Here is a 24,448-nt window from a genome sequence, read left to right on the forward strand (position 1 = left end):
TATATCAAATTTCATTACCTATATAGGTAATCCGTTCAGCAGTTTAAACAAACATCCAAACAAACCAACTTTCAGATTTAATTTGGAGCAAATTATACTTGCAAACTAAAATTCAGAAATTATTTTTATAATTTACTAGCGACCCGCCCCAGCTTCGGATGGTTGCAATGGTGAAATATTATGCATGTATTATACAATATGTATAAACTTTACTCTTGAATCTCATTCTATTAAAAAAAAACCGCGTCAAAATCCGTTGCGTAGTTTTAAAGATTTAAGCATACAAAAGGAAATAGGATGAAAAAAGCGACTCTGTTTTATACTATGTAGTGAAGATACTATTATTCACAGGATAACATCAAAATGTCGCTTAATTACAACAAAACTCCACTTATACTTAACCCAACACAACATTTAAACCAAGACTATCTTATACTCTAAACTCTAAACCCTCAAAGTCCTTTAACTAAACCACAAAATTAAACTCATAAACTAAACACGTGCTTACTGAAAACGATTTGATTTAAACCCATATTAATGTAACTAACTGCGGTTAGTTTGAACCGCAAGTTACCGCAAAACGTTGTTATTTCAACCTGCATTTGTCACCAACAGAGCTGCCTTCATTTCAGCTGTGATAAAATTAATGAATTGGATTTATTTATTGTGGTGTAACTAATATTATGAATGTGAGTGTCTGTGATGTTTGTTAAATTGTATTATGAATTTGGCATGATATTATAATATAATTTTATTTGTATATAGCATATAATTCGATTTAATAGATCAATATTGTCGATTATTAGAAATATTATAATAACAACTACATGGTTGGTTGGACAACTATAGCACGCATCTTGTAATATAAAAAGTATAGCCGAGTCCATTTTCACCAGTGCTAAGCTATTGTGTACCAATGAATATGATTGGTGGAAGCCACCAATCCTTTTAAAAGGCCGGCAACGCACCTGTGGACTCCTCTGGTGTTGCGGGTGTCTATGTGCTGCGCTGATCGCTTACCATCAGATGATGTTTGCCACCTACTCCATAAAAAATAACGCATTCACAGAAACGTAACATAGCACATCTCTAGTGAAAAAGCGCACTAAAAATTAATTTTCGGTAACAAACTCATACCAGCAACTATACTATTTGTAATGACTATTTTTTAAAGCTTACAGCCACATAGCAGTTACCTCAAAGAAAAAAGAACTCTACTCCAATAAAAATAAAGACACATATAAAATAAAAAATAATAATAGGACATCCTTTATCTTCACTCATATAGCTATAGATAAGTAGGAAATATAAATACTCGATTAGCAAAAGGCTTTCATAAAACCCGGACCTCAGGACCGCGGATATTAAGATAGGGGTTTAAAAGGAAAAGAAATAAAAAGGTTTCCTCATAATGACCTTGAGGTTTTGTAATCAATAACCGCTTATTTTTGCTTAAGCGATTATTATTTAAGTAAGCGTTTAATGGAAAAATTATTGCTTTTATGGTTTATGGAAGGTAATAAATACTTGGAAAGGTATTTTTTTCTCTTGTGAAGCTACTAAAGGCTAAAATTTATGTGTAAAGTTTGGGACCTAAATAAATTTGTTCCTAATTATAATGCGATAATCTATTAAAAGTATATCATCGTTATTTATTTTAGAAAATGAAATAATGGAAGTTTTCAAACGTATACCATCTTTTACGGTAGCTTGATCCGGAGCTGCGGATCACCTAGCTAGTTTACCGGGTCGAAAAGCAGGAGTAGGAATGGGGTGGTTTTTAGTTAGTAAGAGTCTGACACTCCCTCGCCTCTTCAAAAGCGGGAGAAGTTATTGAAAGTTTTTACCCATCAAAAAAATCTTTTACGTAAAATCGAATGGGTGCCATAACAAATACACATTAGCTATTTGCCTTCAGCCTGCAAACAACCATTGCTGAGCCTACCTCCTGTAAATACACTTCAGATTTTATATCAGTTAAAACAGATAGTAATCAAGCTTCGTTGGTCGAGTGATCGCAAACACGACTGCCGTACAAGGGGATCGTTTCTCCGGTCGGGCAAAGTGTTACTGGGCTTTTTTCGGTGTTTCGAAAAATTTTCAATGGTAGTATAGAGTCTGAAATTGTTCCTAGTATATGGCATAAATCTCACCTCCTATTACATGGGACTTGTAACATAAGTGGTGAAAAGTGGCTGTACATAGTGCCATAATGTGCATCTCTGCCTACCCCTTCGGGGATAAAAAGCTTGCAAAAAGTAATCAAGTCACCATTACACCTCACACACAAAGACCTCACTAACCTGACCCCAAAACATCGCCTCAAAAAATACCGCCTAGTGTAAAAATGCAAAACATCCAGTTTGTACCAGTTTGTACCTACCTAACAAAATATAATCCCCGTTTAATCTGCAAGTCTAAGTCGCAATTTACTTGTCAAAGGCTGGGCCGCGGCGGGCGCTGGCAAATTGCTACCCTGATAGCCGGACACAGACTCAAAATGGTATAGACAGGGAGTTATGAGCGTTTCAGATAGGATAATTTGCGGTTTACCCACCTATTTGTTTGGTGTGGGGCTTAATAAATTATGTATAATTTAATGACATAAAGAGTAATACTTATAATGTCGAAGGAAATGGTGTCGAGTTGAATTGCATAAAGCATTCTGGGTTATACAAGTTTTGACAATGCAATAAAGTCAAATGTACTTCTAATACTTATCATGATTTTGAGACTAGTCGACAGACTTAAGACCCCGGTAGTGACTTGAAACTAGTCAAGCATCCTCGAAAAACATCGATCACTAAAAAAAAAACCCCTAAAAGGCCGACAATGCAGTTGTAGCGCCTCTGGTGTTTCGGGTGTCCATGGGCGGCAGCGATTGCTGACCATCAGGTGATCCGTATGTTTTTTTACCGGCTTATACTACAAAAAAAATACCCTAATATAATGTTATAATTATCATAAAATCAAATCAAATTATTTTATTGCTACTCTTAAAACATTAATAAACAAATACTAAGACTAAACGACACAACAGAGAAACGCTAGCACCATGTCCAGAAGCCCTATCTACACCATCTAATCTCTACACGGTATGAAAATCGCCAGCGGCCCTCTGGCGCGCCGTACTAATATTCGTGTACACGAATGTGTTAAATGAATTAACTGCACCATTAATAACCATAAATATTTACACTTCATGAATGTGTGAGGGTTTCAGTCAACATGCTGTGAAAGGGGGATTCTTATGTATGGTGATTTTTGTTCGGTTTTTCTTCTTTATGTATGTATATTTGGTGATGATTTTTATAAAGGTATTTTTAATACGCTGTAGCGTGGTTGACAAATGTTATATTGGTCGCATCTTGTCAGATATCTAATAGTTGTATAGCAAAACTAAGTTTTCTAAATAATACACGCGTTAATAACCCTCCTTCTGGCGCAGTCGGGTAAAAAATAATTACACTTATCAAAGAGAAGAAGAAAAAAACGGTAGTTTCCACTTCCCTTGGCGAATTTAATGCAGGAGACAGAATGACTTGTCACAAATCTCTTTTACCTTATGCTCAACAGTCATTTTTATAACCACAACATCAAACAGATCTACTCATCATCTCACAATCCCCACAATTACAGCCATTAGTCTTTGAAAAATTTAAAACCGCAAAAATTTTTTTCTTTCCCAATAATAAAGAATCAGGCGAAAAATTGCTTCAGCAACAAAATCAAGGCCGGTATTATAGAAATCAGGGTAGAGGGGGGTAGGGGAGTGAAAAAAGGTTTCCCTTGTTATTTAAATCAGTGACAAACTCTTAGCGAAAGTGAGCAAAGATCTTGGCTTTTGCACCCCTAAGTCGGCAACTTTTTTTTTTCACCTAAATTGTATTTTCCAATATTTCGGAAAATACTCTCCAGTCATTATGAAGTGATGTGAATTCTTTTGAATTTTTCTCGTTTGTGAACTTTTTTGGATTTTGAGTGTACGTAGGTGTTAATTGTTGGTGATTAGATGTGTCATGAGTGTGATTGGCTGTATTAATGAAAAAGTTGTCGTAAAAACGACTCTGAGTTCAATCGTTAAGATAGTGGTAATCATGACTCAAAGAGCCATCAGACTACCACAGATGGGGTTAGACAGGCCTGATGCCGACCCATAGCTGCGGACTGCCTAGCGAGTTACCGGGGTTCCCCGGCTTGAAAAGTAGAAGTAGGAACGGGGTGGTTTTTAGATAGCAAAAGTCTGATACTCCCTCTTGCTTTTCCCAAAGCGGTAGAAGACATTGGATACCTAGTAATAATAGTTTAATCAATACTGTATCATGATTCATACCAAAAAGAGCAATGTTTAAGTATTGATGATTAAACTCATGTGATGTATAAAAACCTTTTTTCATAGATAGTTGATTTAGACTTATAAAATTTGATTTAATTTTCAACCTTAATTTACGTTGAATTCTATTAAAATTTTCATAATAATTGACAAACAGTTTAAATCATTATTATTTTCCTTAAACACGAAGCCAAAAATATTACCTCAAAACACCTCCACAAAAAAAATACATTAAAACCATTTGATAAACTTTGACATCGGACCAAAAAAAATATCATTAATTTAACCCCATTCAAAGGGGTATAAACAATCGAAATGAAACCAAAAAAGGGTCCTTTTATCCGCATGGGACCAAAGTTGATCTACCACCAAAACCCTTTTAAGTTTGTTAAAAAAATGGCTACCGTGCTTGACTAGTGTCGACAATGGGTGTCAGATAAGGACATTGAAATCGATACTGTTATTTTTGGATCAGAAACAAAAGGACCAAAAGGACCAAAAGTTTGACTTACCCCTCAAAGGCTCGATCTTGACCTGAAACAAATAGATCAAATATTATTTTAAGATATGATAGTTAAAAGCAATAACAGTAGCGTGAAAGTTAGGGGATGTTTGAAATCTGTATCCTTAGTATGAATTTGCTATACTTACGTTTAAAGTAATCGAAACGAAAGTGCGTTCGGCGCTCTGATTGGTTAGTTTATTCGAGCCCGCAAATTAGATCGCCGAACGCACTCTCGTTTCGTTTCGTATTAAGGGTACTGGCTAGTTTGAAAACATTATTAAGTTATGTGTTCTTTTTTAATTTTATTTAGATACCAATGAAATGATAAACTGAGAGAAAGACTTAAAAAAAAATGTTTGAAATCGTCAATTTGCTTTCATCTTATCAGGTACGGTAGTGTTTTATTTTACCCTATAGAAGGCGTATTCATTAAAACTAAACTAGGATACAAAATAATCTATTCACCACAATTTTCAATTAAAATTATCAATCATTTGAATCGTCATAATTAGATTAAAATAATGAACATCGCATGAAATACACTTCAAAGATAATCTTTATTGAGTTGTATTACTGTCTATTTTGGGATGGCTGTATCATTGATGTTGAGTCGAAAATAAACTACTATCTAATTGAATAAATATTATTATAATAGTACTTAACATAATTTAAACTTTCGCATTTATAATGTTAGTAGAATGAATAAATATTATTAATTTTACTAACATTATAAAAGCGAAAGTATTTTTGTTTGTTTGGAGTAATCCTTTACATCAAATCAGCAGAAGGAATCGAGATGAAATTTGGAACAGGGGTAGATTATGTCTAAAACAACACATAGACCACGGGACTTTTTATCCCACGGGATCGCGGGCGAAGCCGGTGACAGAGTTGTAGATGAACTGTTCCTTCATTGAAAGGTTGTCTGCCAGAGAATGCTATATTTCAATAGTTTAATAACTGTACTGGTATATTCACATTACATTACAATACATAATACAATATATTATTACAATCGTTGAACTCTTTATGAATACTAATCACCAGGCAAAATTAAATATTAATAAAGGAGAAATAGACAACGCGAGATGATTGCCAAACGCGGCTACTCACACCATATGTACATACATAACAATTCGCACACCAATTTTAAACAACAAAACTAACGAACCACTCATTATAACAATATTCTTCCCTGAAACACAAAACAAAATTTAAACTAAACAATAACTAACAAAATTCAGTTAACAAAATAGAAATTCGTATCCCAAAAACAGAACGAACGTGATGACAGCGGGTTGTTAGCAAAAAGGGACGAAGCTCTCTCCATGTCATAGTCTACTCCATCTAAGCAAGCACGTTCTTTGGAAAATTCTCGAAACCTCACACAATAAAACAGATGAGACGGATCGTAGCAAATTGTTACTGTATTCACAATAGCAAGGGAATAAAAATAATCGAATCGGGACTTATTTTGCGGGTGGTTGGTTTTTGAGACCACCAGGGGCACTAGTGTGAGTTTTTTTTTATGTTGAAGCGATCGAAAAGACGTTGTGGTCTGGAGGTTTAAGACACCCGCTTCTCATACACGAGAAGGCGCTGGTTCATAACATGGCAAGTACTAATGTGAATTTTTCCTTGTTATGTGTACTTTCTAAGATTATTTCGACAACAGAAAAATATCGTGAGGAAACCTAAACTTATAATTTGCTAATTACAAGTTTGAAATCGCCAACACGCATTGAGCAAGCGTAGTGATAATGTTCAAACCTTCTCCGTGTGAGAAGAAGTCTACGCTCAAAAGTGGGCATTTATAAGCTTTCCATGTGATGTGGTTGACTCGTTACTGTGTTTAGCCCTCTGATTGGTTGTTTAACTTTGGAGCAGCCAATCAAATGGCTATACGTGGTAAAGTTTCAATCGCGTTAATGTAAAAAAACTGGTACTAGGCCCTCTGATAAAAAACATTAAAGGCAACTGTTTTGGATTGGCGTTGTTAGTCGACACGAGTGGGTTTTGACTTTTTAACTTTGATAAGCACTTTAATCTTTGGAGTGTGATACGAATTAGATATTACTGGTAAGATGGTAAATCTTTAGAATTATGTTTTTGGTAGTTGAACTTTGGTTTTGAACAGTTTCTTGGTTTCTTTGGTTTTAACATAATTATTATTCTTATTATTTGTATTAAATACTCTAGAGGCTTCTTGGACTCAGATTGTACATGAATCATATTTATACTTATCTACAGTTTATTTCGAAACGTATGGAGTACTACTAACAATCTTTAATTTTTTAAAGTTGCCTTACACTAAGATTTTCTCCTATATCGTGGTTGCGTTTAAAATATACAAGTTCACAACCAGTGAAACCTCTGAATTTGTGGATCTCCCAAACCACGTTTCGTGGAAGAATCGAACCCGCTGCACGTTGCGCAACAGTCGGATTGCCTGGCCACCGGCCAAACGCGCCGTTCAACAAAATTGAAGTTGACAAACCAGTGAAATGACAGACAGATCGCATTTAGTTTCTAATATTATTTGTATCATTAATTACATGAAATTACCACCTATTACATGGGACTTACAACATATAGGTATATTGTGAAATGTGGGTGTACATTGTGCAGTGTAATTACGGGCCATAATGTGCACCACTACCTACCCCTTCGATTAAAGGCGTGACGATATACATAAATATAATATAATTATTTGTATCATTTATTGTTTCGTTCTACAATTTTAGAGTACAGCTTCAATATAACATACTCGTATGTGACAAAGACTATGTCGACAGCATTATTACATTACGCTACCTTGCTCTCAACATAAGATTCAACAATACGAGTAGTCTTCGCGTATTTCCTTCAAATATTACATCATGAAAACTGCAAGCCTCGCAGTCGCAATATCTGTCTCTGCATGCATAGTTTAAAGCCTTAAAATGTTGGAAACTTCCTTTAAAGTACTCTTATTCCTGGCAATATGGTAAGTGTGAGTGTTTTGAACTGAAATTTGCTTTTTTCTGAGTATTTTTTTAATCGTCTAAGTCTTGTATTTTAACTCTTAATTAGAATCAATGTATTTCTCTTAATCTGTGTTGACAGAACTTGACAATTAATGTTGAAAAAAGTCTTATGATTGGTACGTTTTATCTATAACTACTTCTTCTTCTTTTATCTATATTTAAATAATAACCGTTTTATACTACATGCATATGAATTCATAAGATACATGCACCAAAAAAACATTTTTATAATTTTTGTGTGTCTGTCTGTATGTTTGTTCTGGCTTATCTTTGAAATTACTTGACCGATTTTAACGGGACCAAGGCGTAACATAGTACTTCTATTTCAGATTTTTTATCAAAATCATCACAAAAACCTAAATTCTGTTGGAAATCATTATTCTACGCGGACGTAGTCGTGCAATGACAAGTTTTGAAAACAAATGCGAATTAAATTATAAATTCAAATGATAATAACGTCTGTCATAAAACTCTCTTTTAAAAATTTAGATCATTAAGTTAAAACCACATAACTCACCTTTAAAAAACCTGACAACACATCTGCAAAGCTTTCCACACCAAATGAGACTACTTCTCATTCAGGACCTGTTCCTAAGCTTCATAATAAACGAAGGTAGGTATCTAATCAGGTATTCCATCGTTTTCACTCGATTAGCAATTAAATTCTCCAAACGATGAGGGTATTACATCCCTAACGATTAAATCGTGATCGTGGTCTGACTACCTAATTTTGGGCTTTAAGGATAATGATATGGAACTAGAAATGGCAGTTGATTGCTGTGGTGGCTCTTTTTGAATGATTCTGGAGTAGTTTGGGAGGTGATGTTGTGTAATATATAATCTTGATAAGATTTTTTAGACACCATTGACAAACGGTGAAGGAAAACATCGTGAGGAAACCTGGGCTTATAATTTATATAAATTATATTATAGATGTTTGAAATCACCAACCCGCACTGAGCAAGCTTAGTGATTAACGCTCAAACCTTCTCCGTGTGAGAAGACGCCTTTGGTCAGCCGTGGCCACTTATAAGCTGATGATGATTGTATAAGTTTGTTTTGGGACAAAGTCATAAACTCTTTAGTTCAATTAACATTAACATTATTGAACTTAAATCTAGACTAATGAATAAAATTGGAGTGGAGATAATTGATTTTCACTAGATTAAAATAGTTTTTGTCGGTCTGACTTTGATGGGACTTTTATTAGCAGGTAGCTGATGTACTAAGTACTAGTAACTGAAGGTATTTTTATTAGTCACAAAGTCTGCAAAATACGCGAGCGAAGCTGCGATAAACAGCGCGTAAAATAATAAAATGCTATCTTTTTCTAAGTGAGAGAAGCACGTCTTGTGTCTTGTTAAACCTTTATCATATTCTGCTATTCTCAATACAGTTTGTATCACTACATAGTATAAAACAAAGTCGCTTTCTCTGTCACTATGTCCCTTTGTATGCTTAAATTTTTAAATCTACGCAACGGATTTGGTATGGTTTTTTTAATAGACGTGTGTAGAGTAATTAAGGTTTTTTATGTATAATGCATGCTATAATATATTATCATCATTGCAGCCATGCGAAGTTGGGGCGGATCGTTAGTTTACATTATAAATCGCAATAATAGAGACTCAAACATATAATTATTTGCAAAATAACGTTGATTTTACGTATCATAATTTAACACACAGCACAATACACCATCATATCAAAACATTTATTAACTATGTTGCTCAATTATTCACACAAACTTCAATATTATGTAATATTAATATACTATTATTAAAATATATTCCATGAAATCCTACAGCAACATAAAACTATGCGTAATTAATTCGTCAGATCATAAATGAAAATTCCGTGGTAATTTCGTAGTTTTGTTTGAATTTTAATAATTAATATTATAATCATGCATACCAACATAACTACTTACTATTATAACGACATCAAACTATGCATTTCACATTTCAAAACATCATTTCATTTTGATATTTAATCCCTGTCATATGAATAACTTTTATTTCTAATTGATATTATATTTTGTGCTCGCAATTTCATTTTCATAAATTATTTGCAGTATTTTTAGAGAACTAGTTGTTGTTGGTAGCTTTGTCTGGGTAAAAGTCACTACCAAAAAGGTTGCAAAATATTCTTGTAAGACAAGGATAATAATATATGGATATTAAGTACCTATAGTCTTCGGTCTCAAAATTATTGTTTATTCAAAGTATGTTAAACGGTTTTAATTAGCTTTTTGTATGGTCGTCAAGATTAGAAGTGAGTACCAAATATCAGATCGATCAAACATTCGAAAGATGGTTGAGTACCAATTAAGACTCAAACAAACAAACAAGTCAAGCTAAATAAAACTGTTTAAAAATATCTACCATGAAATATAAATATATTAAACATTATAAAACAATACATTTTGACACAACGATAACTACAAGAGGGTATACAAAATTACCCAAGGTACCACTTTTTCAAATACGAAATAAAATTTCTTCAAACTCGCAAAAGTATTTACCAAAGTCCTTATTTATAAATATGTTGTCAGCCATTTTGTTTTGAACCAATTCGCAATCGATTCCCTAAAAAGTTTCAAAGTAATTTCCATAACTCGATGAGCGACTGAATTTTTGATGACAAGCGTTCAATAAATTATTTCTCAAGTTCAAAACGAAATTCAAATTGTTCACAGAAGTTGTTTAATGCTTCCTTTTAATCAAAAATAATGATTTCAAGATAAACATCAAATAGCCTTTGATCCCCTAACGCTTCTAATATAATAAAAACATTTCAATTTATCTTGAACCTAATAATTCGGTGAAAACCTTGCACTGAAACTTTAACAATCTAAACCATACCTTACTCCAACGTTTTAAGCTACAAATTCCTTTTGCGACAATCTTGGTTCTTACACACCTTTTTCAATAGTCGTCGTTGTTAGTTGCACTGATGTTCGTGAGCGTATAATAATAAATCTTATAGCGCGGATAGAAGATACAAATTGGATTGGCGATTTGATTTTATGTGCATCGCTTGTATGTGAAGCTTTATAATGAGGGATACATTACACGCTGGCGTTGGTGCTGAATAAAAAGTACTGTGGAGATAATTTTATTTGTTATTCGGTTGAAGGACACCTGCTCTGGAGGGATTTTAATGGATTGTAGACGTGCAGACGTTTGATATTAAGGTCGAAAAGAATTGGATTCTTGTTCAAGAATAGGGCAAAAACAGAAAGAAAGAAATGAAGAGAGATTAGGGAAGAGATAGATATTATGAGAGATTGAGAGATTAGATAGAGATTAGAGAGAGACAGAAAGATAGAGATTAAAAGAGATAGAGAGAGGGGACGACGAGGGACATTACAATACAATACCGAATTTGATCCCAGAAGGTAAAAAAAAATGTTACAATAAAACCTAATCACTGAAAACAAAGATTATCACAGATCATTTACTGGAAAAATCTCAAAATAAAAGATCCATACAAAGCAAGCACCAACTTCCCAACACAAGAGCCAAAAACACATACATACACTCCTCCACATTACCCGCACTATCAACAAACACAATTACACTAGTAACATCAAAGAAATCCTCGTCTTTACTACCATCACATTTTTGACCCCGACTCCTAAACTAGGTCACAGTTAAACCACATAATCCCGGTTGGAATCAGAGTGACTGGCTCTTAAACTAATACTCTTTAACCTGTCGCATCGCGGTAATTAAAAATAATTAGGTATTTAATTAAAGTAAGATTAACATTTTAAAGGTTTGAGGACACCTTTAATTGCTTTGGTTTATTTTAGTTAGTTTAAAATGTGGATAGAAATGTGTGTAAGTCAAAGTATAAATGGTTATTTGTTTATTTGATAAGGCTCAAGGGTCAACCTGGACCCTGGACTGGTAAACGGTCGACGCCGCCTATGGACACCTGCAACACCAGAGGAATTGCACGTACGTTGCTGGCCCTTTGGGGGTTAGGGATGAGAGAAGGAGGTTTTCTGGAGCTGAGAAATACATAATGGGTTACCAAGTAAAATAGAAACGTGCTGGTTTTTAAATGATAAATGATAAATGATAAATGATAAATGATATTTATTTCTGTAAATTGATTATAAAATAACACTTTTACACGTCAATATTTTAAATAGCTAGATGAGGCCGGCATTTCCTATCCGACTACTCTGAGAAGAAATGCCGAAACAAACTCAGAGGTCATAGTCTCTTTTAAAGTCCAGACAAAATCAATTAAAGATGTCGGAGAACCGTGCAAGTTTATTCTGTAGTCTTTTGAGGAAAGAACCACAGCAGTTTGAGCGGACCTGTTCAGATGGCAGCACGCATGTGTCAGTTTACAATGAGCTCAGCTGACGGCTGTTGCTGAATGATCCGACGAACATTACCTACCAAAAGAACATTTGGGTAGGCCACACAAATGCTCACACTGTCAGAATATAATTAACTAAAAGTAAAATGACTAGGCAAACTCTCGCACGGTCCTCAAACTAACAATTTTAAAAATAATATGTGAAAACAAAAAAATATCGAATGATATTAATGTATATCATGTCAAATTGTATAAAAATGTAACTTGTGTTACAAACATGTCAACATGACCTGTGTGGACATTATAGCGGCTCACTCCCAAGCCTGACTATCATCTAAGTAGTCTTTAATTTTATAAAAAGCTTTACTATACAGTTTTTCTTTAATAACATTTTTAAATTTATTCAGGCTCAAACTTTGAATATCGCTGGGAATTTTATTGTACAAGCGTATGCATTGACATCTGAACGAACCACTTATTTTCTTAAGTCTAGTAGTGGGAACAATATATTTGTTTTTACTTCTAGTGTTTATATTATGTATATCACAATACTTTTTGAATAAATTAATGTTTTTGTGAGCATACACTACATTTTCATAAATGTATTGAGAAGGAACAGTCAATATATTAATTTCTTTAAATAGTTCCCTAAGAGAGTGCCTCGGACTAAGATTATAAATTGATCGAATGGCTCTTTTCTGCAGCACAAAGACAGACTGAATGTCAGCAGCATTTCCCCACAGGAGGATACCATATGACATGATACTATGAAAATAACTAAAGTATACTAATCGCGCTGTATTTACATCGGTCAAATTTCTAATTTTTTTAACGGCATATGCTGCAGAGCTGAGTCTTTTCGACAACTTATCTACGTGTGGAGCCCACTGTAGCTTAGCGTCCAGAGTTATACCTAAAAAGACAGTTGAATCTACAGGGTCCAACTCCTCGCCCTTGATTAGCTATGTATTTAGCCTTATTTAGTTAGTAAGAGTTTAACACTTCCTCTCGCCTCGCCCAAGGCGGCTAAGTGATTGGATGATTAACACTTAAAAAAAGGTATTGAAGGTTTACAGTTTTAAAACTCGACTTCAATACATTTTCCCCATCAAAAAAAAGGGTCAACATTAAATAAGACAAAAAGTCACATGGCATGTGATGCAGAAATAACTATAGATTTATTTTTTATTATTTGATAGTAGGACGGTTTCCAATAGAAGATTGAATACAAAAAATACAAAAAGCAGTGAAGAATAAAAAAAGTTTGTATAACAAAGACTCGGTTTCAAAGGATAAAGAACAATGGAAGCTCTTTAAACAGATAAAAGAAATAAGTTTACAAAGATCTCGACCTACACATGACCTAGTATCTAAAAAGATCTGAAACCTAGTATTAGGTACGTTCACGCTTGTTAGTCTAGCCTAAGTCCCAAGCGATGAAATCCTAGTCCTAGTCTAAGACAATTGACTGAGCACAAAATTAGGACGAGTCGTAAAAGTCTATCTGTCTGTTTGTTGCGGCTTATCTCTGAAATGGCTGGACCGATTTTATCAAGATTTTGCCAATAAAAGGCAGGTAACTGATTTTAGAATAATTAAATAAAATAATAAATGGCTGTGACATACGGACGGACGGACGGACAGACAGACAGACAGACAGACATGACGAATTTATAAGGGTTCCGTTTTTTACCATTTGGCTACACAAACCTAAAAATTAAAATTCCAAATTTTTTGAAAAGTCATTATTCTACGCGAACAAATCACGGACTACAGCTGGTACTAAATAAATATACTTAAATCCACCCCTCAGGGTAAAACAATCGTCATAATCAATCTCTTTTCGTCCGTAAACAAAAATCGTTGAACTGAAAAAAATATATAACAGGCAAAATTCAACTGAAAACTGAATTTTACAGCCAATGATAAAATCCGGAAATCCTCGAGTGTTGCGAATTTATTACATGTAAATAAAGTGGACTTTATATAAAAGACATAAGAGCTATTACAGTGTCACATAAAGCAGTATGTTTATAGAAATTTTATTAAAATGATTAATTATTTTGAAAAGTTGAGCCGTTGAAAAATGGTATTTATTCGTTGGACGCTGAAATCGCTTTGTTAAACGGCTGAATGTTCGCGTTGTCATAAACTTACTGGAGTGAATAAACTTTCACGTGAATATGATTTTTCAACATAAATCTTTTCATGAACTATGTTGGATGCTCCGGCTAGTACAGCTGTGGTCACTAATAATAAGAATGACGATCACAAAAAAGGTTTGATCCGGATTTAACAAAATTGTAAGCTTTTATTACCACAGATGTGCTATGCTACGTTGCTGTGGTTGTGTTTGGCTTCCACCAATCATATTCATCGGTACACATAGTTTAGCACTGGTAGAAACGAACTCAGCTAAGCTATGTTTTTATATGGAAAGATGCGTGCTAAGCTATGCGTGCTATGGATGACTTCAATAATATTGATACATTGTTTACTTAAGCTGCGCATCTTCCTAGCAGGGCTACATAGCTTACTATCGATGGAAACGGTTACGCAGTTTCACAGCTTAGCTATTACATCTTCATAGGATAGCTACATAGCACATCACTGGTGAAAAAACACCCTAAGACTATCTTAATTTAACTTATCTTAAAAGCAGAATTAAACCTTTTCTGTCAGTCCATTATTACCTCTTGGAACCCAGACTCTATAAGAAGACTGGTAAAAAAAACATACCGGACGAATTGAGAACCTCCTTTTCTGGGAAGTCAGTTAAAAAACGTATATTACGAAATGAAGTACAAATAATTATAAGGATTTATCTTTCATAACATCTGTGTTCGCTGTTTCTAAGTAACACATCTTGCAGATAAACCATTTAAACGTCCATTCGGAAAAATTCAAGATAGTTAAAAGTTTAAAATCAAGACCGTCGGAAATCTGTTAAGTATCAAAGTAAGACTGGACGAGTTTAGTTCGCAGTTTTTTTTTTGTACTCTTAACGTCGTAAATGGTCTTAAGTAAGTTGTACAGAATTGCATTTTTCCTTTCAAAATAAATAGCTGTTGCTATTTACTGTGAGTAAGTTTTCATTTATGTTGTATTTCTAGTTTTCTTTTTATTATTTTCTGGTTTCTGCTTCTTATTTTTATTTTTGGATAAAATTGTGTAAAATTGTAAGATTTTGGTTTACAAATTGTTTGATGCGGTTATTTTGTTGATTTCAATCTTATTTATTGCTAAGTTAGTAGATAATATACTTTTTATAATAACTATCGTGAGATGCGCAGACGAAAGGGACGTCCAATGGCTTAAAACTAGTCCAGTCCAAATAAGTTTATTTAAGTGACGAAGCCGAAAAATATAATAATTAATTGAGCATATCTCACAAAAGTGATAATATAGGCTCATAATAACTCATATCTATTGGTTCATTCGAACAAATTCCATTGAATACTTGAATATCAGAATACTTGTAAGTATAACAAAAAACGAGCAAAAGGTATTTAAAATTAATTTCCCTGAGAACATCAATCCGCCGATAAGTACTAAAACCAATAAATCACTGAGACCGGTGCTAGGAAAGACTGTGATGTCTTCAGAAAGGAAATTACATTGATATTACGGTCTTTGTAGAATATTTTAATTTAAAATGTTATGATACGGTAATGTTTTCGACAAGTAATTTATAATCTTAAGATTAGCGCCGTGATTTAGTGCCTAGTGGTTGAAATAATAGCCTTTAAGAGATAGATAGCCTTTGCGAAAGTTGCTGAGTAATATTTTTGGTCTTTTTTCTGATACTGGTCCTTTTAGGGTTTTTCTTTTTAGATTATGTGGTCCTTCGGTACAGAGTAAAGATAAAGTGTTAAATATACTTATTATGTAATATAGAAATAGAAGTATGAAATTAATAAATTCTTAGAATATTTGTTTTTTATATTATTGAAACGTTAATCTTAGTCTGGATATTAAGATTTTGATACACGACACCCAGACCTGAAACAACAATTTGTGGCTCACTCAAAGAGTTGCTTCAAACGGTTATCGAACCCGCTACGCGTTACAGGGCAGTCAATTACCCTGCCACCACGCCAACCGTGTAGTCAAAATGCTTATCATATTGTTATTTTTTAAATCTATGACGATCTTTGTTTTTCATTTAGCGGTAAAAAATGGAACGCACTTCTTATATTGTTGTTAAGAATAGAGAATGGATAGAGAAATAATAGTAATATTCTTTAACCTATTATCAAATATAATACGCCCACGAACTTCATTACAACGAGCTACATTAATATTAGTTTATTTTTGATACATATCATTAGAATGGTAATTGTACAATAATACCATTACACAGTATAAACAGAGCTACAGAAATAAACCAATTTACGTTATATACAATTTCATATGGATAAGGAAAAATGATAGAACCATACTTTCCGGATTAGGAAATTTGAAGAACTTAATTTCCGTTTCGGAACGTGTGATCAAATTTTAAATAGGTTACGTTTACGTTGTTTTCGTATAATATTTGAATTTTAAATGTGATAGCAATTTGATGTTCATTTAGTTTTACATAGTTTTCTTATAGTTATGTATTTTGCTGTTAAATGGGAATTAGATTGTCGGCTTTTTACAGTTCCTGAAGGATTGTAAACATATTTTTATGGTATAAGTCGATAAGCGAGCAGACGGATCACCTGATAAACAATAATCGCCGCCCATGAACACCCGAAACACCAGAGGCGTTACAAGTGCGTTGACGGGGGAATCGGAGATTAAATTAAGACGTTTCATTATTTCAGCTACGTAGGAGTATAAGATTCTCCTACCAAAATACTTACGTTAATTCGATTTCAACTACAAGCTCTATATTTAAACATTATTTATTACATGCCAAAATATACATTTACCGAAGTTTTAAGGGCTGAGGTAGAAAGTAGAATATATCGGATTTAGTAAGCTTCGCCTAAATTCTACCAAATCCTTCAATTAATAGTTTTAGAACTCTTCAACAGTTTCTTAACAAAATACTGAATACTTTACAAACATATTAGCAATGTTTGGAAAAAATCTTGCCTTTGTTTTGACCAGACTTGTAATGTTTTTATATTTTTCGAAGAATGGGTACCCAAATGACCAAATGAAACCCAATTACTAACATGAAGAAAGGCAAAGCTGCATGTGACCAATGTTATCCTTACTTTTCATGGAGACAAGCCCACCACCACCTTTTAAAACCGCTACAACTACTGTAAGCTATGGTCTACAGGAGATACAACCATAAAACCACTGGATCACCGAAGACATGAATAGTTGTCTTGGATCCTACAACGAAAGAAATCAGAAGATATTATTAGAGGAGAAAAAAAACGATCCCATGTTAATAGGTCCATAAATGAATTCCACACTTCATGCTGTTACTAAGAATTTCTAAAAATAATATTATCCGACCCAAAAATGGAACTGAACTCAACACACTTAGCTCGGTAGCTACACTAACCGCCATTCAACCGGCACAGTCCAATTTCAATAACACAAAGTAAAAATAAATAAGATGGAAGATCCCACGCGACTTGTAGGACCATCAAATAAAATCCAAGAGAATGGGCACAATTTTAGATGTAACATTTATTTTTGGTATAATTTAAAAATCCTTAGTTCCGACCGACGGACGGACAAGCGTGTTGACAAGCCGTCTTCGTCCGGATTTTGTGTTCCGGAAAATCTGGGGACGGCTGCGTATGTAAGTTATAAGCGGTTGGCGATGGAATTAAAAATATTGCATTTAATATGTTTCAGCTGGCCCGGGAAACTTTGAAACCTTGCCTGGAATTGAAGACAAGACAGATTGAAGACTAAAATTGAGCAAATCGGTCCAGCCGCTAGTCGAGTTTTATCGAGACTAACGAACAACAATTGATTTTTATACATATCTTTATATATATAATTCTTCTGTAAGTGTGTATGTCACTGAACTTCTCTTAAACGACTGGACCGATTTTGATGAATTTTTTTGTGTGTTTTCAAGGGGATCTGAGAATGGTTTAGATTCGCAATTTTGTCCGCTGGACAATGCTTTTTTAATTAATTTTTAATTTATTAGTAGTTGTTGATTTTGGAATGTTTTACATTGGATCCGACAAATTCTCAAATTAAAGACGTGTAGACAAGACAACGTCTGTCGGGTCCACTAGTATACTTATATAGATATCGTGACACCTTATTACTTTCGAATAAGTCACCTAACTATGACACAATATAGTATGTAACACCCATTTTTATAGCGGTTACTGAGTTGATTGTCATACACTATAATATATTTTTTTAATCATAGGCAACTCAAATATTACTTTTATATCCGATACAAGAATCGGACTTGAAACGACTTAGGGGTCTCGGTACCTATTCCAACCTCTTGCAAGGATTAAGACAGCGAAGCAGTCTTACTAAAAAACTGAAATGTTCAAACAATCACAAAATTAAATCAATAAATTAATTGAATCGCTAATTCCTTTAACATGGACATAAAACAAACGGCTGCATATTTTTATAAAAATCTTTTTCCTTAGATTAATTTTCGCAAATTGTTTTTCATTTCTCTTATAGTTCTTGTTACAAGATTTTACATTGGATTGTTTGTACGGAACCCGGGACTTTGCTTTCTCAAAATAGCACAGTAGCGTGAGTGAGGACCAGTTTCCCAATTTGGTCCTTTTGGTTTCAAAGTAAAATGTTGATGTATTGTAATTTAAGCCTTTGTTTTCATAAAAGGATTTTTCCTCCTTGAGCAAGGCGAGAGGGAGAGTAAGACTCTTATTGACTAAAAATAATCCCGTTTCTACTCCTGCCTTTCGAGCCGGAGCCCCAGTAACCCGCTAGTCAGTCCATAGCTCCTTATACAAGGATACATAGAATAGATCACAAGTTCTATACCTTTTTGTAAAAGATGCGATGAATAATTAATCATTGAACTATTTTCTGATTTATCTTTATTCCCATAAGTGTGGGAGAGCCATACTTCGGCACGAATAGGCCGGCTTGACCGGAGTGATACCACAACTTCACAGAAAACCGGCGTGACAACACTTGCTTTGTGTTTCGTTATGTGAATGAGGTTATCGGAGGCTCAATTACTCGCCTTCCCAATCTTAAAATTCTCTGATTTCCCAACTACCCTAAAATTCTTAACCCCCAAAAGTAAACACATTAGTAACGTCTGTGGTGTTTCGGGTGTCCATGAGCGGCGGCGATTACCATCAGGTGATCCGCTAAAGCCGCTGATAGAAGCTAGTTTATTCATAAAAATATAATATTACCATGTAACAAGATACCAGTTGACAAAGTTAAACTTTTCCCTCATTTAACGAAGAAGTAAGAGAGAAGAAAACTTTTAAAATTGAACTTGTTTTTTCCCCCTTTCTTAGTTTAATAACTTCGAGGTGATAACTCGGTGTGATATTGGAAGTAGACTGAAACATTCATTAATAATAATTGATGTTAATTATTGCTTTTTATTATAACAGTACTTCTTTTCTTGTTTTAAGGAGTTGGTGGGTAAGTAAGTTATATTGTAAAACAAGCATTTTTCAGTAGATATTTTCTTTTTTAATCTCTTTGACTGTATATTAGTGTTACATCGTTCTCACATAATTGAACCAAGAATTGTATTAATTTTATTGTAACTTTCGTGAGACATACTAAATTAATTATTATGTTATCGGCTTGGTCACGTAATGTTTTGATGAGGAACTCATTAACAATTAGTATTGTGAACCTGATTGCAAAAAAGTCACTATGGATTTTCTTGCTCGTTTTTCTCCATAGGAATCTATGTATAATTTGGAACGAGCAAATAGCTTCACCAGAGGACTGACCGACACAATAATTTTGTTATTGTTGTTGTCATTGACTTAACAGGTCACGGTGACCTTGTGTCGTCAGTTATAAGGAAATACCTTGTAAGTGTATCGTCAGCTTCTTTGCCATAAAAAACAAATGAAAATATTTTGTTTTGTCCATTGAACAGGAAAATGAATATAAATCTCAGTTGTTATTCTGCAAAGGGGTGGACAGTACTATATTTTTATAGTAAGGTTAAATTTTCATAGCTATATTATAGGTTTTTTGTGTGCCGTTCCATTTCCCATGTTATCGTTTTTTTTTAAGTGGGGAAATCATCTAATCTTTTCCCGCCTTGGGTGAGGCAAGAGGGAGTGTCAGACTCTCACTAATTAAAAACAACCCCGTTCCTACTCCTGCTTAGAGTGAGAACCCCCAGTAATCCGATAAGTAGTTCGCGGCTCTGGATAGGGTATCAGCCCTATTGAGCATCATCTGTAGTAGTCCGATGACTCATATGCATGGGTTTGGTTCTGGTCAGGCCGCGAGTTCCCCTTTGACTCGCAATCGTTTTTAACTCTTGATGTTGGAATAATGTCAAATAAGCAATTTTAAAATAAAAACATCCTTAATAAATATAATTCTGCTGAGAAATGCAAGATTATAAGAACTATTTTCATATCCACTCAGCTAAAGACTGCAAAAAAAATAAAATTTCATATCGTCTACAACCAATAAAATTTCAAGATATGTACCAAGCATCGAATATAGAAATGGCAGATCAATGCTAAACTGGCAAAAAAGGAAAAGATATGCCATGCCAGTCCACCCCTGCCATTCGATTTGGCATACATCCAATATACATTAGTGTCAGTTTATTCCGTTAAATTCAAAATTTTCGAAGGAATACTGCATGAATAGCTCAACGTAAGACTCAGCTCGGTTCTAGCAAATCCTGCGAGATTGTTTTTTGTTTTTTACTAGGTACTAGGAATTTAGGAGCTAGATTGATTGATTCATGTTTTTAGTTGTTTTGTTGGTTTGATATGTTCTGTGTAAAAGTGTCGTTTCAGAAAGTTCTAAGGACATAAATACAAGGGACCTGATGATAGTCGCAAGAAACCACTAAATAGAATTTAACTTCTGAATACCGATTGATATGTATGGATTAACGACCTGATGATCATGGTTGCAAGAAGCTGCCGAATGGAGGTCACTTCTGGAATTCGATCTGAAAGTCGTTGGGGATCCCATATTCAGTAGTGGACATCAAAATTTTGGCTAATAAGATTATGTGCACAATGTCAGATCTTGGAGTCATTGAATTTTTTAGCGCCTATATTCACAAAGCAAGCGTTTATCATACCAGTTTCTCTCGAGGTCCTGATATCATTTAATTATTTCGATGACTTCACAATGAAACTCTGATTTATTATAAGCGTTACCATAAGTACACAATATTTTGGCAAATTAATTTCGGAATCTTTTTTAAACTATTTACAAATTCGCATCTCATTTAATATTATCCGATTATTTTAAATCGGCATTTAAATTGTTTTTGCTTTTAGCTTATATTAATTAAAATTGCGTAAATCTGGCCAACCAAAATATGTAAGTCTGAAAAGTGACGTAAAGTCATATTTTGGACCATTCTTTTTATTTGGACAATTCGGATGAAAATGGTAAGTAAATAAATTAACGCACGCGACGTCGCTGCGACTACACACACTGTTCATAATGAAGAATCCCTGTGAGGCTCAAAACTAGTGGAGCTTTTCTCTATTCATGTGACGTGGGTAAGTCGTGATTTTTTAGCTAATTTCGTATGTCTCACGATAGTTTTCATAAAAGTAAATAAATAATATTTTCAAGCATTCCAAAACAATTTATAGCTATCACTGATACCGCACAAATCTATAAACAACCTGCGAAAGAATTCATTCACTTAATAACAACAACAAAAGGGAACCAAGAAAAAAAACTCACATTAACCGTCACGCGATTCTCGCCTTTAACAACTAGACAATGCTGCTCATTTTTCTTACAAACATCTGCGAGTTGTATGAATAGATTTGTACAAAGAAATGAGTATTCTTATGTACCTACTTGTATTATAGTAATATGAACCAGGTCGGCCATTGTTACACACAATAGTTCACAAAATGTTTGTTTGTGATCTAATTTCATATCGTCATGGTCTGTTTTGTTGCTGTTTTAGTTGTTAATTTGACCTTTTTAAGGTTTATAATTCGATGATACGATTTTTTATAATATAAACCTTTAAACGAGCAGATGGATCACCTGATGGAAAGTAATCGCCGTTGTCCATAGAAACAAATATTTTTGAAGATAATATATCGATTTGAAATTTCGCGTGACGTCACTTCTAGGTACATTTTATACGTAGAAATGTCGTTTTTGCTCCCACTCCTAAACTTTGATTCGTTTTATCTAAGTATAAAATAAAAAAATATGTGTCTAATATTTTTTCATTACCTAATTCACGGACTAAATAGATTTTTTATTTTCATACTCCGTCATCTATTGCTTGCATGCAACGTTATATTTTTAAGCTAAACCCTCCAAAATGAAGCTCGATTTAAGGCTATATTTTCCGTAAATCAGAAATCATTTGCAGAGATCAGTGCATTAATTAATTGCATTTCAATCACCGTCGACACTGGTTAACGTTCGATTTATCAGTAATACGATCATAAAGACAGTTTGACGTTTCATTTAATTTGTAATTTACCTATGTTTGTGTGAAAATTTCAATCGGATTTACTGTTCTGAATGATTTCAGTGAATTTCAGTAAAGAGATGAAGTAAATTGAGAAGATTTCCTATTATGTTAATGAATGTACTTGTAAAAGTATCCATACGATTGATTCAGTAACTTAAATAAATATCAACTGCACGGTTAGTGCGTAGCGGGTTCAATTCCCGCACGGAGCAACTCTTTGTGTGATCCACAAATTGTTGTTTCGAACTTCTATGTTTGTAAACGCACCCACGAAACAGGAGAAAATCCTAATATGGGGCAACGTTTAAAAAAATTGAATAAACCCAAAACATGTAGGTAGTTGCGTAAGTAATCAATGACAACTGCGTAGCGGCGTAGCAGTTTCGTAGAGGCAGTGCTACGTCGTAGCAATGACGTAGTCACATTGCTACGACTTTCATTCTCACTTTACTATTACTGTTTAAAACTCACTCGAGCGCAACTTTAACATTAAAAATTTCCAAAACCATTGTAAAAATTCCCTTAAGAGATTAAAATTCAAAACCTTTTATCTTCGCTTGACATGTAAAACTAAAGCAAACAGCATGTGAATAAGTTTGAAGTAGTTTATTTGAGTCACTCCCCGTGTGCTTCATAACACTTATAGTAGTCGTAAAAAGTGACATTAAGGTGCTAGTTGAACCTTAAGTGGATAGATAGTGGAGGTGGCTCCCCCGATAACTGTTTACGTGAAACTTGTTTTGGGATTTTTAATCTTTGTTTTTGTGGAGTTGCAAATTTTTGTTTTGAATGTGATTTTTGACTCGAGTTAGATAGGTTTGACGACTTATCTTCAAAAGTAATGTTGTTTGCATTATTATGCTTCACATTATTTTCAGAATTATTAATATACAAGAACTATATTCCGAAACAAATGTGTATAATTGGCATATTTCGTTATAATGATCATAATGTGTGAATATATAAAAAAAACAATTACATCTTAATAATAATATTAGAAAGGTAAGTGTAATGTCGTATAAAATAACTACTACTTAGTAAACTAAGTAAGCACTTACTTTTATATTACAATCTACATATTCCATTATTGAGTATCATATGTTTGTCATTCAGTATAGTATAGCACTTGCATAAGTATTGTTTATTTTTTATATAAACTTAAAAATAATATCATAAGTGTATAATCACTTAAAGCAACCACTTGTCTCAACATACTAAACTTAAATACCAACAACAAACACAATCTAGCTGGAAGCATCATGAAAGCCTACCAAAAAAAGTACCGTATATATCTACAATATACTTGTATGTATATACGTCTGCCTATCACACGAACGCGCTGAAGGTTAAATGGCGGTCACATAGTTGCTCGTATCCGAATCCAGTTCGATGTCAGAGAGAACCAGAAATAGTTAGGGAAAGGTCAGAGAGAATGACCTATCTTACTGGTGGACGAATTTTTATTGAAGACTTCCCTGAGAAACATTTTTGAAGATTTTTGAAGATATGTTTCTTTTTGTATGTTATACATATTTTTGATGCACTTATTAGAAATATAACATATAAAATGTTGAAAATATCATAAGGTATAATGTGACTGCTATGTGTACATACAATAATATAAAAATGTAACAGAAGACCGATACTTTTGGGTT

The 24,448-nt window shown here is 33.8% G+C and overlaps 1 protein-coding gene across 2 annotated transcripts in view; it reads right to left on the reverse strand.

The window, feature by feature from the left end:
- Positions 1-24,448, reverse strand: part of LOC118274751 (uncoordinated protein 58) — a 369,374-nt gene that overhangs the window by 55,695 nt on the left and 289,231 nt on the right. For both annotated transcript variants that reach the window (XM_050696740.1, XM_050696741.1), the window contains one exon: positions 4,846-4,867. The gene's annotated coding sequence lies outside the window, so the exon portion shown is untranslated. The remainder of the gene's footprint in view (positions 1-4,845; positions 4,868-24,448) is intronic.

The sequence above is a fragment of the Spodoptera frugiperda genome, chromosome 11 (genome assembly GCF_023101765.2).
Source record: "Spodoptera frugiperda isolate SF20-4 chromosome 11, AGI-APGP_CSIRO_Sfru_2.0, whole genome shotgun sequence".
In the NCBI taxonomy this organism is placed as follows: domain Eukaryota; kingdom Metazoa; phylum Arthropoda; class Insecta; order Lepidoptera; family Noctuidae; genus Spodoptera; species Spodoptera frugiperda.